The 16318-nt window shown below is 50.6% G+C and overlaps 1 long non-coding RNA gene across 1 annotated transcript; it reads right to left on the bottom strand.

Moving 5' to 3' along the window:
• Positions 1–262: 262 nt before the first annotated feature.
• Positions 263–16268, bottom strand: LOC118163308. The gene is made up of 3 exons (XR_004748976.1): positions 16212–16268; positions 3468–3470; positions 263–342 (listed from the first exon to the last, which is right to left on the bottom strand). It is a non-coding gene; the product is annotated as an uncharacterized LOC118163308 (long non-coding RNA).
• Positions 16269–16318: the final 50 nt, after the last annotated feature.

Here is a 16318-nt window from a genome sequence, read left to right as displayed (position 1 = left end):
TAGTGTTAATCCATTAACAAAACTGACATACTAGCCGCTTGCTGTTTCTATTTTTTTTGGTTTGGTTTTCCTTTCAGTAGTTTCCCCAAAGGCTCCTGTGGGTACAATGTGTATCTTTTCTGTTCTTCCAGGATTCTTTTGGCAGGAAAGCTGACCATGAGGGCTGTGGACAACCATCTACCAGATGGTTGTTGCAGATGCCTTCGGTCATGTTATTTGTCCCTTTAGCTCGCCGCTTCCTTTATCTTGAGTTGAATTTTGTGCAGCGCTATGTTTGCAGTGGTAACATTGCTGCTGAGGTGTTTTTGATTAAAAACAATCTTAACTGTAGTAGTGAATTCACTGAGTGTGGCTTTGTGTAACAATCAAAGATTTTTTTTTTGTTGTTTTCCTTTGTCACAGACAGGAGTAAAGCTCTTTCCAGCTAGACAGAGAAGGAATTAATTGTACTTCTGCCTCATCCTGTGAAACCAGAAGACACTGAGTAACTTAACTGTAAGCTGCGATTCTCAGAAGACATACTAAGAGTCTCGGGTTCCTTCTCTGCCTGCCCCTCAAGGCCTTAGGGATGAGAAATCTTAGGCTTTAGGTTTTTCCCTATGAAATACTGTCACGTGAAGTGGCATGGCTGACTAACTGTTACGGTTCTGGTCGGATTCAGGGTACTGAACTATCACGGCCATGGACTCACCAATAACGTAGCACGCTCTCACTCTATTCCTGTTCAATGAGAACTGTCATGGCGAGGAACAATGCAATGAAGGGCAATTTATTACAGCAACAAGGACACAGGTTCTTTGGATTGCCGGCGATAAATTCAATGTCAGCAAAAGCAAGCGAGCATGCATGAAATACAGAGGTACTCATCCTGGCTATTAATGCATTAAAAGGCACAAAGACTCTAGAGATTTCTAAGTTTCCAAGGAGACACGTGGTACAACCAAGTGTTCAAATATTACCCCATGGCATCCCAGTGCAGGGGGAAGAGAGGCTCAGCCCATCGACTGATCCCAGAAGTCAGAAAGGTATCCTTCGTGATGGTATCTTCCCTAACGTCCCCTTTCACTTAAGACAGTTTACATTATTTTCTGTCTTTTAGGTGGAGCTTGAGTGACTCTAGTCTGGCATACCTTGGTTATGATTGGTGAAAAGTTTTCTTGCTTTCTTTTAAAAGTATAGGGTCTGAGAAATTCAGAGCGCATGCTCAGGAAGGGGTGTTTGCACCTTTGGAAGCACAGAGCTTTTGGTATGGAGGTGTGTTTTGATATTATGATGATAGTAGAATGAGCAAAAGTTGCCTAGAGTACAGAGTTTTGCCAAAAACATGACATGGCGTTTGCTCAGGGTAGCAAAGGTGCAGCTTATTGGTCTCGGTGTGCACAAGAGCATCGGGTCCCCATCTGGTCGTAGAGCCTAGCTGCGGTGTCTCCACTCCACTCTGAAAGCCTCTTCAATGCTGTACGTTTTCTTCAAAAGGTGAATCTTAGTTTAATTTGCCTAGTTACCTCAGACAATTACTCCACAATTACCCAAAGCAGCGATAGTGACAAGCTCGCTCCCAGCATTCATTCTTCACGCAGGGATAGACAGACGGACGGACGGACGGACAGATGGATGCCACTCGATGCCTTGCCCACCAGGGGAAGGGGAGAATGACCGGGCAGAGAGCCCCACCACAGCCCTCCTCCCGGGAGTCCTGCACAGCAGTTTAATAAAGTTTGTGTCCTCTTTGGTGGTGGTGGCCCCGGGAAGTGGCCGTCACCGTGTGGGTGTGGGTGCAGGTTCTGCAGCGGGGTGGGTGTGGTGGGGGCAGGGGCCGGGGGGTTGGCACCGTGTCTGTCGGCTGCTGGATGCAGAGGGCTCCTTGGAGTGTGGGGGCAGCCCTGCCGGGTGGGGAGGGCAGCTTCCTATTGTGGGACCGGGCGGGGCAGCCCTGGGCTGTCTTTGTTCCCCGCCACCCCCCCCGTGCTGTCTTTGCGGGGTGGGGAGGGGGAGACACGGCTCTGTGTGGTGGGGGCTGCTTGCAGAGGCACAAGTGTGTGGGGAGGCTGGGGGTTCCCGGCAGGACTCCCAGGACAGAGCGGTGGAGAGGCTGGGTGCTGCTGCATTGGCGGCTGGGGCACTGACCTTATTGGTGGCCACATTTGGTTTGTTATTATCATCTTCCTACCGTTTTTTGACCTGGTAAAAATGGTAATATTTCAGATTGCTGCCGCTCAGCATCCCAGTCGCGAGCGGCACGTTGCTCAAGGCAGTTCCTTCCTCCCCTAGGTGGCGTGGGGTGCAAATCTCTGCAGTTTTCCTTTGTGCTTGTTCCGGGAAAACAGTGTTGGAAACCGCGCGGTGGCGCCGGCGGGCGCCCTCTGCCGTCCTCTGGTGGTGGAGTGGGGGTACTGCAGGAGGCGCGAAACCGCGAGTGCGCGATGGCTCTCGTGCCGCCTTCTGCCGCCATCTACTGGTAAAAGGTAAGTACTGCAGGCGCGATGGAGTCGCGCATGTGCAGTGGCCCAGCGGTCACTTCCACCTGCTGGTGAAATAGCAGTACTGCAAATGGGGGGCGCGCATGCGCGGAGGCTCTCGCGGCCGCATTCTGCCGCCACCTGCTTGTGAAATAGGGGCACTGCAGGCGACAAGCCTCAGCGCATGCGCCTTGGCACCCGCGGGCGCCCTCTGCCGCCACCTACTGATAAAAGGCGGGTACTGCAGGCGGGGCGAAGCCGCACATGCGCGGTGGCGCCCGCGGGCACCCCTTGCCGCCACCAGCTGGTATAAGGGGGGTACTGCAGGCGGAGCGAAGCCACGCATACGTGATGGCTCTCGCGGCCAAACTTGGTCGCAACATGCTGGTGTGACTCGGATACTGCAGGCGGGGCAAAGCCGCACACGCGCGGTGGCTCCCGCGGGCTACATCTGCCGCCACCTGCTGGCGTATGGAGAGCACTGCAGGTGGGGAAAGCCGCACATGCGCGGTGGCGCCGGCGGGCGCCCTCAGCCGCAACCTGCTGGTGGCAAGGCGTTACTGTAGACGACAAGCCTTACCGCATGCGACTTGGCGCCCTCGGCCGCCCTCTGTCGCCACCTGCTGGTGAAAGGTGAGTACTGCAAGCAGGGCGAAGCCGCGCATGTGCGGAGGCTTGTGGGCGGCCTCCGCCACCACCTGCTGGTGGAAGGAGGGTACTGAAGGCGACAAGCTTCAGTGCATGCGCAGTGGCGCCCGCTGACACCCCTTTTCGCCTCCTGGTGGTAGGATGCTGGTATTGCAGGCGGGTCGAAGCCGCGCATGCACCGTGGAACCCGTCGGCGCACTCTGCTGCCACCTGATGGTGAAATTGCTATACTGCGGGCGACAAGCCGGAGCGCATGCGCGGTGGCGCAGGCAGGCAACCTCTTTTGCCACCTGCTGGTAAAGGGAGGGTATTGCAGACGGGCTGAAGCCGCGCATGCGCGTCGGTTTCCTCTGCCGCCACCAGCTGGTGAAAAGGCGGTACTGCAGGCGACACCCCTCAGCGCATGCGCGTAGAAGTCTCTGCCGCCCTCTGTCGCAACCTGCTGGTGTAAAGCGGTTAGTGCAGGCGGGACAAAGCCGCGCTTGCGCGGTGGCGCCGGCGGGCACCCTTTGCCGCCCCTTGCTACTGAAATAGCAGTACTGCAAGCGGGGGGAGCCGGGCATGCGCCGTGGAACCCGACGGCGCACTCTGCTGCCACCTACTTGTGAAAATGCGATACTGCAGGCGACAAGCCGCAGTGCATTCGCGGTGGCGCCGGCAGGCGACCTCTGCCTTTACCTGCTCGTGAATGGCGGGTACTGCAGGTGGCGCGAAGCAGCGCATGCGCAGTTGCACCCGCGGGCTACCTCTGCCGCCACCTCCTGGTGAAAACTTGGGTACCGCAGGCGAAAAGCCTCAGCGCATGCGTGTTGGCGCCCGCGGCCGCCGTTAGCCGCCATCTGCTGGTGAAAATGCAATACTGCAGGCGACAAGCCGCAGCGCTTGCGCGTTGGCTCTCGCGGCCGCCCTCTGCCACCACCTGCTGTGAAAGGGTGGTACTGCAGGCTCTGCGAAGACACGCATGCGCGGTGCGTCTCGCGGGCGACCTCAGCTGCCACGTGATGCTGGAAATACGATACTGCAGGCGGCGCGGCGCCGCGCAAACACGTTATCGCCCGCGGGCTCCCCCTGCCGCAACCTTCTGCTGAAAGGGGGGTACTACAGGCGACAAGCCTCAGCGCACGCGCGGTGGCTCCTGCGAGCGCCCTCTGCCGCCACCTGCTGGTGAATGGGTGGGACTGCAGGCGGGTCGAAGCCGTAAATGCGCGTTGATGCCCTGGGGCACCATCTGCCGCCCCCTGCTGGTGAAAGACGAGTAGTGCAGGCGGCGCGAAGCCGCCCATGCGCAATGGCACTCGCCGGCGCCCTCTACCGCTGGTGAAAATGCGGTACTACAAGCATCAAGGCACAGCACATGCGCGGTGGCGCCAGCGGACGCCCTCTGCCGCCACCTGCTGTTGAAGAGAGGATACTGCAGACGGTGGGGGGGGATAAATAAAAAATGCACCGCTGCTGCTCCTCCTGCTTCTTCTTGTACTTTGCCCCTCCCCTTTCCCATGTGATTGTGTTTGGGTACTAGGTGGGGCCAAATGGTATATGAGCCCCAGGAATGCCATCAGAGAACTCATTCTGTCTGGGCTGGTCTTTGAGGGTAAATGCTTTTTTTTTTTTCCTTTAGTCAGTTTCATGCAGGGTTCTTTAGGTGGGTTAGAGTCTATGGATTTATATGTTTCCAAGTAGAGCTTTCTGGATGTTGTCTATGGATTCTTTCCTTTCTTATATAAGAGGGGTGATTGGTTTTATAAAATCAGTATAGGAGCGTCAGGGCTTCTCAGAAAGCTGGTTCCCTGATAAATGAAAAAGCGTACCTCAAGGGTTCCTCAGGTGAACCTCAATGGGGATCACTCTACAATTATTGTTACAAGCAAAACAGTCTTAGCATAGGAAGATTCATAAAACTTATTACCTACTGCTGATAGGCTGAAGTAGTGAGAAACAGAAAAACAAGCTGGGGGCACCTTCCCCCAACCAGTCTCCTCCACCTCTTCCCTGCCCTGAGTGGCATGGGGGGGCAGGCAGGCAGGCCGTGGTGCATTGATTCCATTGCTCCTTCATGGTCACTCTCCCCCCGGCTCTGTTGCGGGGTGCTGACCTTCCTGGGCTGGTCCTGTTTGGGTTTCTGCATGGTCAGTGAAAAATGGGCACTTTGGGAGCCTGTGTGGTCTATGCCGTGGGATCTATTTGTCAGGAGTGAGTTGGTTCAGCTTGGGACCCCTTGGGTCCACCCCTCCCCCCCCCCCCAATCACCTGCTCCTGAGTGGGCTCCTCTCCGCAGGCTGCAGCGTGGAGATCTGCTCTGCTGCGGTACACCACGGGCTGCAGGGGGGTCTGCCTTACCCACCAGGGGCCTCTCTGAGGGCCACGGGCGGGCTTTGGCTCCAGCACCTGGAGCACCTCTGCACTGCACTCCCCCTCCTCTGCACTGACCTTGGTGTCTGCAGGGAAGTTTCTCACTCCTCGCTCTCCCAGCTACCGTTGTGCAGCAGTTGTTGTTTTCCTTTTCTTGGGTGTGCTCTCAGAGGTTTAAACTGCATTGCTCACGGCTTGGCTCTGGGCAGCGGCGGACCCATTTAGAGCCAGCTGAAACTGGCCCTTATCTAACATGGGGCAGCTGCTGGATTCTTTTCACAGGGGCTACCTCTGCAGCCCCATCCGCTACCAGAACCTTGCCATGTGAACCCAATACACTGAGGCAGCTAGGTCATTACTGGCCTGTAAAGTATCAAGGCTTAAATTTACTAATGAATCCCTAAATGTGATGAAGGTAGTCGAGACTGGGATAACAGTGCCACTTTTTGGGGACACCAAGCCAAGACTAGCGATAGAATGATCACTGGGCAATTATTGTATGTACCCGAGGCAGGCACTAACTTGTTGGGAAAGGATTTGATAATGAAATTGGGCATTCAAATAGTAAACTGTTAGGCTAGAATAATGGTATTATTAGCGGGGTGCTCTCAGACCCTGAGAGCAAAGATATATTTGCCTTTGAGTGGAAAGATCCTGAAATGGGGTGGAAGCAGCAATACAGGTGGACAATTTTACTTCAGGGGTTCACAGGGCCACCAATTTATTTGGGCAAGTTCTCGAACCAATTCTGGAGTAATTCCAACCTCCAAAGGAGGTGTTACTGTTACAATATGTGGATGATCTTTTATTGTCAGGACAGAATAAAAGATTTGTGAAGGAAGCCACTAACAAGCTATTTGACTTTCTGGGAAAACAGGGCTTGAAAGTATTGGAAAATAAATTAAAATGTGTAGAAAGAGAAGTCAAATATTTAGAGTGTCTAGTGTCTGGGGGGGGGAATGAAGAATAAATCCAGAGAGGATTCAGGGAACTGTTGAGCTACCCGTACCCAAAACTAAAAAGAACTAACAAGTTTTAAGAGAAAGAGGTTTTTAAGGAACTATGAGTCACGAAGTCCAAAGGAAAACAGATACTCCCTGATGGGAGAGAAATGCTGAAGGAAGTACTAATGAGGCAAATATTAACTGTTTTACATCAAGAGGGTCATTTGGGAATTCAAGCGATGTGTGATGCTGTGCTATGGAAATATGTATGTGTAGGAATATAGATACTCTGGCTGAACAAGTACACGGAAGTTGTGTAGTATGTCAAAAGGTAAACAGGAAAATTATCTGCAGTCAGCCCAAAGGGGGGTGAGAACCAGGAATTCAACGCTTCCAAAATGTACAGGTAGATTTTACAGAACTCCTTAGAGCAGGTAGATTTAAATACTTATTAGTCTTGGTAGGTCATTTGTCAGGGTGTGTGGAAGCTTTCCCTTCAGTATCTGCTACTGTGAACATCGTAACTAAATTCTGGAACAAGTAACTCCTGTTATAAATTTGCTCTCAATTAATTGACAGAGAGGGTCATGTCCAATAATGCAAATGATTTTATTAAGTAAGCAGCCAACAAGCAAAACAGCGCTGGGCGGCCAGGGAGTCTCAGGCTCTACCAACGGCGCGCGCCCACCCTCCCCCAGAATCTTCCTTTTATTGCCTGGTGGTTCCGGTATACGTGACGCATCCTGGTATGTTCTGCGGCTGCGCATGCTGTTGCCAGGGGGTCGTCTCGGTCCCTTTGGTGGTTGTGAAGATGAAGGCCATAGTCTTCCTCTGCATTGTGACTCAACTTCTTTTCCCTTATCTGGTCATGTCAGCCCAGCATGAAGCAGGAAGGCAGGATGCTGCCAAACTAGTTAACAACTTATCAAGAAGTGGTTACATGAGCCTTGCAACAGTGACTTTAAGCAGAAGATAAAGAACGGGGAGGGGGGGGGGGGGGGGAAGAGGGGGGTCCCTCATCCTTGCTGGTTTCAAGAGAATCCTTTATGTACTCTTTTGTTACATTAAGTAAGGAATTTCATAATGTCCAGCCAGGCGCTTCACAGTTTTTTATCACCCAGGAACCTTCACTACCCCCCACTCTTCGAACAGAACAAAAGACAATGAACAAACATTTATTGTATATTACAGCTCCCAGGTATGGAATTGTTGAAAATATTGACTATGACCAAAAAAATCACTATATGTCAGAAATATTGCAAGGGCTAATGTGGACTCTAGGAATTAAGTGGAAATTTCACACTCCTTGGCATCCTTCCTCTCCTGGAAGGGTGGAGCAGATAAGCCAGTACAGAAGCAATTGACTAAGTCCTGGAAACTCAGCTTCCCCAAACAAAGTGCTTACCTTTGGCACTTCTCTGAATTCAGACTGCACCAAGAAAAGATGTGGGAGTTTCACCATATGAAATATTATTTGGATTGCTGCACATGGAGAAGGGGAATGAATTACCTCAATTTGAGACAAAAAATGCTTTTCTTAAGAACTATATACTCAGGCTGTCGTCCTCTTTGTCATCTCTCAGGACCCATGGACTGTTAGCTCAAACCCCACCCTTGGAAGTCCAGATCCATCCATTCGGGCAGGAGATTGGGATCTGATGTGGACATGGAGAGTATTGAAACTGCAACCTGAGTGGGACGGACTGTTCCAAGTGCTCCTGAATACTGAGAAAGGATAAATTAAAGGTTTTTTTTTTTTTTTTTTTAAAAAAAAAAAAAAAAAGAGAAAGAAAAAGAAAAATTGTACATATATGGTATAGAGGAGTGTCAAGTAGCTTGTGAACCTGAAGTACTCAGGCAGTGAGGGAACCGGAGGTAATCAGGTGTCAGGGAATAGGGAATAAAAGGTTATGCTTCATTTACTGTAATGTGCTCCTGAGTGACAGGACACCTGCCATTGCAATCGCGAATAAAATAAGATAATGTCTGAAGGAAATTGTTTGAGATTTTTTCTCACACCATAAATACCCGGACCTTCTTTTTAAAAAATAAGTAAATGAATGAATAAATAAAAGCAACGCGGGGGCAACCTCACGGTTGCCTTCCCCCACAGGGAAGCAGTGCCGTGATTGGCTGGACCCTGAGGGCGGAGGTGACGTCATGGTGTGCCTACATGAGGACCAAAGCCCTCCCTGATTGGCTCGGAGGAACCCAGGGCGGAAGATGGCGTGCGGGGCTTGCCGGCAGAGCGGGCGGAAGCGCTCGGGTCGGGCGTTGTTCGGGCCGGATCGGGACACCGAGGCGCGGTGCTGCAACGAGGTTGGTTGTCCGTGCCGGGCCGTGCTGGGAGGGAGCGAGGCGGTGGGTGGTCGGGTCGCCACGGGGTCGGTAGCTTCAGAAGAAATGGCCCTTGTGCGGGGCGGGGGCGGCGCCCCACCGGACCAGACCGGACCGGGCGTGGGGGGGGGGGCTGCACTGCGCGGGGCTTCGGGGAGCTGGGGGAGAGGGGGGCGGATCGGCGGGAGGCGGCGGAGTGGGGGGTGGTGTGTGCGCTTGTCCATCTCTCTTCTGGGTTGGCTGGACTGCTCCGTCCCGAGGCATGCTGGGAGCTGTAGTTCTGTGGTGCCGGCGGCCACGTGGGCTCCGGGGTGCGCGGCCGGTCTTTCCCCGAGCCGGCGCTGGGAGGCGCAGGTTGCCGCTGGCTGCAGGTTTAAGCTTGGAAATAAAGGGGGAGGGAGGGGAGCAAGCAAGCAAAGCCTTACAGAGCCTCAGCTCCACCGAGGAACGACTAGCAGTCGGTCTGCTTCTGGAAGAACTTCCCACTGCCGAGGACGGGTGGGGCGGACCCCAAAAGCTAGATGGGGCTGTGCGAGAGAGGGCTGCTGGTACTGCCGGCAGGACTCCCCAGCCGACGAGAGACATCGTTGGCTCTGCTGTCCATCACAACGGAAGACGCTCGTTTCAATTAGTTTGGGGAAGTCTGCCAAACTCCCAGACAGCAGCGATAGTAGCGAGACTCTGTGATGCGGTCCCGGTGAAGGCGTAGTAGAGTAGCAAAGCCACAGCGTGTATTGGGTAAGGTGAAAAATGGAGTCACACCTCCCCAAAGTCCCAGTTTGTGGTCTTTAAGCTCATTTTCCTTGTTGGGGGAAGGGGGAGAGTGCCGAATGTTATCCAGAAGGGCAACCAGATCTGTGCGTAAAAAGCTCAGCTGCTAAAGCTTTTTATAAGTGATCTTTACGCTGCAAGTTTCAGCTCTCACGAGGCAAACGGAGACAAATCTGAACATTTCTACGGGTTTAAAAGAACGCTTCCTGAAATGTTCTTGTAGTTCACAGCAAGAATTGAGCGAGTGAAACGTGAGTGAACTTGTTCCACACAGTGACCTTACTTTTTTTTTTTTTTTTTTTTTGTATTCCAGCAAGCTGTGTACGGTCCCAGGAACATAGGCATGGTCTTGTGTAGCATTGTCATTCTGCCCCACCGCTCTGATATCTAACCAAGTAATACTTTCTGGATGTTGTCTGCAAATTCTTTCCTTCCTTCTGTAAGGGGTCAATGCGCGCATCACCTGGTTTGTCACAGAGTGTTGCCGGAGTACTGTTTTATTTGTATTTGTGAAGACGGCAGAAGCAAAGGTAGCTGCTCATCGACTCCCACCGAGATGGTCGTTAAGATAAGAAAAGAGCGCGGTTTCTGGCATATAAGAAAAAGCCTGGAGGAATTAGCCTAGCTCGCAGGAAAGCGTGCTGGAAAGAGGTGATATTTGACAGCAAGCGTGAGAATGTCGCCTTTTTACCGAGAACAATGAGAACTGATGCGTCTGCCCTGTGTTTGGATAGGTCAGGGAGTGAAGAGGAGCTGAGCGTAGAGTTTGCAGGGGAATTGGGAAATAAATGAGGTAGTTTCACCTCTTTTCCGTGCAAGCATGTTTTTGTTTTGTTGTGCTTTTCAAATCCCATGCTTTTGTTATTACCCCAAATTTTGAATAGAACTCTCTATTTCAACTGCTCTGGTTTTCTGGATAGCAGCTAACTAGAGAAAGACAGAAGATCCCGAAGCGTCCCTGGAGCCGCTAAACTCTACCTCCTTATCTGTTCCCTGAGAAGATGGCCCGGCTTTAAAGACGGTGTGTGTTAAGTGAAGCGTGAGAAGAAACAGAATCTTCGGACGCTCGCGCTCCTCTTCCCCGGCTCGTGCAGAAGGCTGACAGGCTGTCTCGCTCTCGTCAGTGCCATCCCCCCAGCGCGTCCTTTAGGAGCTCAGCACCGCGTTTGGCCTGTTGCGATCTTCCCGATCCCCTCATGCCTGTGCTGCAATGCCACCATCCCCGAGAAGTCAGGTAGGATCCGAAGACCTTTGACATCGCTAAAGAATCAAACCTCAGCTGTCAGTTTTAGCCCTTTGTATTCCAGACGTTTGCTTTGCCGGGTGATGGTTTCATTTTTGGTTTTGCAGTGCGTTCTTTATTGTAGAGGTTATTTTAAGCAGACAAGTAGGTAGCCTCCTTCCCTCGGTGGATTTGTGCGAGATTTAGCTGAGCTTTGCACATCTGAGCGATTCCCCAGTGGCTGTTCTGGTCTCGATGCATCTCTAAAACCTTTGTCCGCCTCGCCCCTCCTCTTTGTGTATTAAGATGCACGTTTGTGCAGAAATTCACGGCGTACGCCGTGCGTAAGACCCCCAGTGGTTATGGGGCGTTTTCAGCGTTTCACAGATCAGGCTCCGTGTGTACTTAATCGCTTAAGCGTAGTCCTGGCTTTCAGCGTAGGCCTACCTAATGATTGTTACTCAAGTGGTTATAAAGTTCCAAACGTTTGTTAGTTTATACAGAGAGAGAGAGAGAGAGAGAGAGACATACGCATAAATGTGTAATTTTTAATATATAAAAGGTAGAAATACAGATATGCGTAGACATATGCGTCAGTGAAACTGAGTCTGTGGAGTAAAAGACTTTTCTGCTTGTTGCCTATACTCAGGTATCAGCAGAGTCATACGCAAGCTGATCCAAAGTGGGTGCCAAGCTGTGCCTTTTTTGTCGCCTGGAATATGCAATCTGTGCGCCTCAGGTGTACCTTGTCCGTTAACTCTCTCCTACGTTGTGCTACTCCGTTAATATCAGTGGATGTACCCAGCACCGCCTTGGGGCTACGCAGACTGTGGAAATTTCTAGTGTGTTAATGTTATTCTGTTAACAAAACTGACGTTCTAGCCGCTTGCTGCTTCTCTTTTTCTGTTTTTCTTTTCAGTAGCCTCCTCAGAAGTTGTTGTGGACATGTTGTGTATCTTTTCTGTTCTTCCAGGATTCATTCGTCGGGAAAGACGACCACAAAATCCGAGGGCTCGGCCCGTCGACTGCTCCCGGAAGTCAGAAAGGTATCCTTCGTGACGGTATCTTCCCTACGATCCACTTTCACTTCAGCCAACCTACGTGACCCGGCGACCTGTTCTCTTTAGCGAGCAGTCATAGGACCCTCAGGAAAGGTGTCATGCCGCGGCTGGAGAGGTTCAGGTCGGACCTCGGAAAGAGGCTCTTCACCGAGAGGGTTGTCACGCACGGGAACGGTCTCCCCAGGGCAGCAGTCCCTGCACCGAGCCTATCAGAGTTTAAGAAGCGTTTGGGCTGGGCACTTAGTCACCCGGTCTGAATTCTGGGGTTGACCTGTGTGGTGCCGGGAGTTGGGCTCCATGGTCCTTGTGTGTCCCTTCCAACTCAGGATATTCTATGATTCTGTGATGATTGTCCGTCCCTTTTAGGAGGAGCCCGAGTGACTCTAGTTGGGCATATCTTGGTTATGATTGGCAAAACGTTTTCTTGCTTTCATTTAAAGGTATAGATAGGGGTCTGAGAAACTCAGAGTGCATGCTCAGTGAGGGGTGGTTGCACCTCAGAGGCACGGAGCTTTTGGTACGGAGGTGTGTGTCGGTATGACAGTGATGCTATAAGGAACAGAAGTTCCCTAGAGTGCAACGTTTTGTTAGAAACGTGACAGGTCGTTGGCTCAGGGTAGCAAACGTGCAGCTTGTCAGTCTCGGTGCGCACGAGAGCATCGGGTCCCCGTCTCGTCACTGAGCCTACCCGTGGCGTTCTCACTTTGCTCTACGCTCCGTCCCGTTCCTTAGAGTCATCACACCGAGTTCCCCTAGTGCAACAGCATGTCAAGTTGGAGGCCTTGGAAGTCCTGATCCATCCCTTCCGAGCAGGAGATTGTGAACGTGGAGAGAATCGAAGCTGCAGCCTGCGTGGGAAGGACTGTTCCGAGTGCTCCTGGTTACTGAGATGGCAGGAAGAAGGGCTGAGAAAGGGTGGACTCGTACCCGGGTAAAAGCATCAGTTAGCCCTGATACCGGGGAGACTGCATTAACAGAGACTTTTCAGGGTAAAAACATTAACTATCCATTGTAACCCTTTAACGTTCTTCTCCTTAGAAGAATTCTTAATGCGTTAATGAGTAAAAGGGATTGGATTACCCAGAATTGGAGTGTTCCCAAGGAACACCCCCTGGAAGTGGGAGAAGGGGGGCGGGGGGGACGACACACATTTAATCCCCACCAGAAGAATCCTTATTAGTCTGTGATTTGTATTGTTTTGCTTAATTATTATTTCTTATAGATATATCTGTGTATATCCAGAGAGAGAGAAAGGACGTATTTTAAGTTGATCTTAGTAATACCTCTTCTGAATGGATTAGTGGGAGGATAGAGGACAAAATCAGCGGACTTAACGTAGGAAGATTAATAAACCTTATTACCGATTGCTGATGGGCAATCAGGATTAATTCATCAGGAAAGACGAGCGTGAAATCCGAGGGCTGTGGACAGCCATCTACCAGGTGATTGTTGTGGATGCCTTTGGTCACGTCCTTCGTCCTTTTAGCTTGCCCTTTCCTTCCTCTTGAGTTGAATTTTTGTGCAGCGCTACGTTTGCAGTGGTAACATCTCGACTGAGGTGTTTTTGGTTAAAAACAATCGTAACTGTAGTTGTGAAGTCACTGAGCGTGGCTTTATATAATGATTCCCACAATCATAACATTTTTCTCCTTTGTCACAGACAGGAGAAAAGCTCTCTTTCCGGAGAGATGGAGAAGGAATTAATTATACCTCTGCCTCATCCTGTGAGACCAGAAGACCTGGAGTCACTGTAAGCTGTGATTCTCGGGAGACACGCTGAGAGTCACAGGTTCCTTCTCTGCCTGCCCCCAAGGCCCTGGGCATGTTGGGTTCACCCTGGGAAGGGCACGTTGGTCAGGGCAGTTATTTCCTCCCCGAGACGAATGTGGGACACGTTTTTCTGCTGCTTTCACCGGTGTTTTTTTTTTTTTTTTTTCCTCCACGCGGTTTGCACTGCTTCCGTTGTCAGTCACTGGAATGGGCTGCCCAGGGAAGTGGTTGAGTCCCCATCCCTGGAGGTCTTTAAAAGACGTTTAGATGTAGAGCTTAGGGATGTGGTTTAGTGGAGGACTTGTTAGCATTAGGTCAGAGGTTGGACTCGGTGATCTTGGAGGTCTCTTCCAACCTAGACTATTCTGTGATTCTGATTCTGGAACATTCGAGTCTCTCCTCGGTTCTGCTGCAGAACGCCTGTTCTGACTTGCTGTTGCTGTAGGGCTTTCCTCTGGGAGACTTCCCCCCCCCCCCTTGTGTCCTGTGTTTTGTTTCTAATGTTTGTATGTTGTGTGCCTCTGTGTGTGTGTGTTTTATTTAACCCATAACTGTATGAAGTCGCTAAATCCTAGAGGGGATGACAGAGACGTCCCTGGTTCAGCCTTTTTTGCCCCAGTCGTCGCAGAAATTTTGGAAAAGTGAGTACTATCCTTCTCTTTAAATTCGCTTTTGAAAGTATACTTTCTGCAGACTCCTGTCTGTGGTTTAGGTACTTGATTTGGGTGAAACAGAGCCAGACTTTCCTATTAACTAGTGCCCCGAGTGCAATTCCCTGTCGTCAGAGAACAAGAACTATAAATGGTGCTTGGCAGTTACAAATGTCTTGGCTTCTACAAAGGCTAACTTGCCAAAGCAAATAGGAAGTAGCCTAAAGACGCTTAATAGGAAAGGTCCTCTTCTCGACGGGAAAAGAGCTTCCCAGAACATGAGCTCTGTTTTCCTGTAGGGCTCCCTACTTACCCACCCATTCAGCGATTATTGCAGGCTTTGCCCGGTCCCCTCAGGTCCAATATCGCACAAGCGTTGTGCTGCAGACGGTACCGCAGCTTACTCTCCATCTCGTGCTGCGTTTCTCGTACCCGCAGAAAACTTACTTCAGCATCAAATAAACCCCGTGGGAAGCGTACCCGACTCATGCCTGCAGGACCATCCCGTTGGGGCTGGTAAAATCCAGGAACAGGACGATGCTTGGAAGAATGTAACCTATGGAGAAGGCAACACTCTCCTTTTATGCAACAGTTTTTGGAGACTGGTTTCCCCACCCCACTGTGCATTTTGAAGGAGGCAGTCCCAAAGCTGATGCAATCCAACTGCATCTAAGCTGTAGGTTGCTACTTCCAGAAGCTATAAAGGAACTTAATGTGTTTTTTGTTTGTTTTTGTTTTAATCGAGGCTCGTGTGCATGCATTTGGCTTGTCCCGATGGCTGGTGTAGGTGATCGCTCACGTGCCCCAAAGTTCCTTGTGCTGATGTTGGATCTGCCCCTTGGTAAAGGACCGCATCCCGTGTTCAGCTTTTCTTCCTCACCATGTCGTATGTATTTATCTACTTTTCTGAACGAAAGGGTGGATTTTTCATGGGTCCCTCTGTGAGCATATCTGCATATACTGCAGCTAGGCTGCAGTGAACACGCGTAAGCCAGTAGGCTGCAGCGCATACTGGACAGTATCTGAGTGCTACTCTGCCAGCAGTGGAGAGCCAGGTGAAGGTTTCCAGGGTAAGGGCTTGTTCTGCCTCAAGTTGAACAGAAAGTTTCTGAAGTTGAGCATCCCGGGGGATGTTTGTAGGGCTCTTGTTAGACGATAAAAGTTCACATGGCTGTCGACAAAGGGGATTTTGTTGGCTCTTTTAGATAGCTATTCCTAGCAAAGATCGCGTTGGTTACAAAAGGTAGTAGTAACCTTGCAGTTTTCAAGTTCTGTAGCATCTGTAGCAAAATAAACTGCCAGATGAATAAACGAGCAGGTACAAATACGCTTGACTCTATAGCTGAGATTAAATGACGTGCAGTTTCTTATGTGTTTTACCTTTCAAAGCACGTTGTTTCCGAGCGCCTGAGCTTTTTGCTCGTATTACCGAGGAAGGGAATGGCTGCGCTTCTTCCCCCCTCATCCCTCTATTTTAATTTCTCCTCTTTTCCCTCGATGACAGGGATTCAGAATGTTTTCCTCAGATGTCCACGTGAAATTTTTTAAAAATACAAGAAAACGCTGATGGTGAACGCTGACAGAATTGGGTGACATTTTCAAGGTAGAGGGCAAAGAACGAGGACATTTCTAGCACGTTAGTGTTACTCCGTTAACAAAACCGACGTACACGCCGCTTGCCGTTTCTAGTTTTTTGGTTTGGTTTCCCTTCAGTAGTCTCCCCAAAGGCTTTTGTGGGCACGACGTGTATCTTTTCTGTTTTTCCAGGATTCATTTGTTAGGGAAGACGACCGTGGAATCCGAGGGCTGTGGACAACCATCTACCAGATGGTTGTTGCAGACGGTTGTTGCGGTCACGTTACTTGTCCTTTTAGCTTGCCCTTTCCTTTATCTTGAGTCGATTACTTTTTTTTTTTTTTCAGCACTATGTTTGCAGTGATAACATTGCTGCCGAGGTGTTTTTGACTAAAAATGATCTTAACTGTAGGTACTGAATTCACAGTGTGGCTTTGTGTAATGACTCACATGATCACAACTTTTTTTTTTTCCTTTGTCACAGATAGGAAAAGCTCTTTCCAGCAAGATGGAGAAGGAATTAATTATAACT

This window comes from Oxyura jamaicensis, chromosome 2, assembly GCF_011077185.1.
Source record: "Oxyura jamaicensis isolate SHBP4307 breed ruddy duck chromosome 2, BPBGC_Ojam_1.0, whole genome shotgun sequence".
In the NCBI taxonomy this organism is placed as follows: Eukaryota; Metazoa; Chordata; class Aves; order Anseriformes; family Anatidae; genus Oxyura; species Oxyura jamaicensis.
This window is presented reverse-complemented; position numbering and strand designations above follow the sequence as displayed.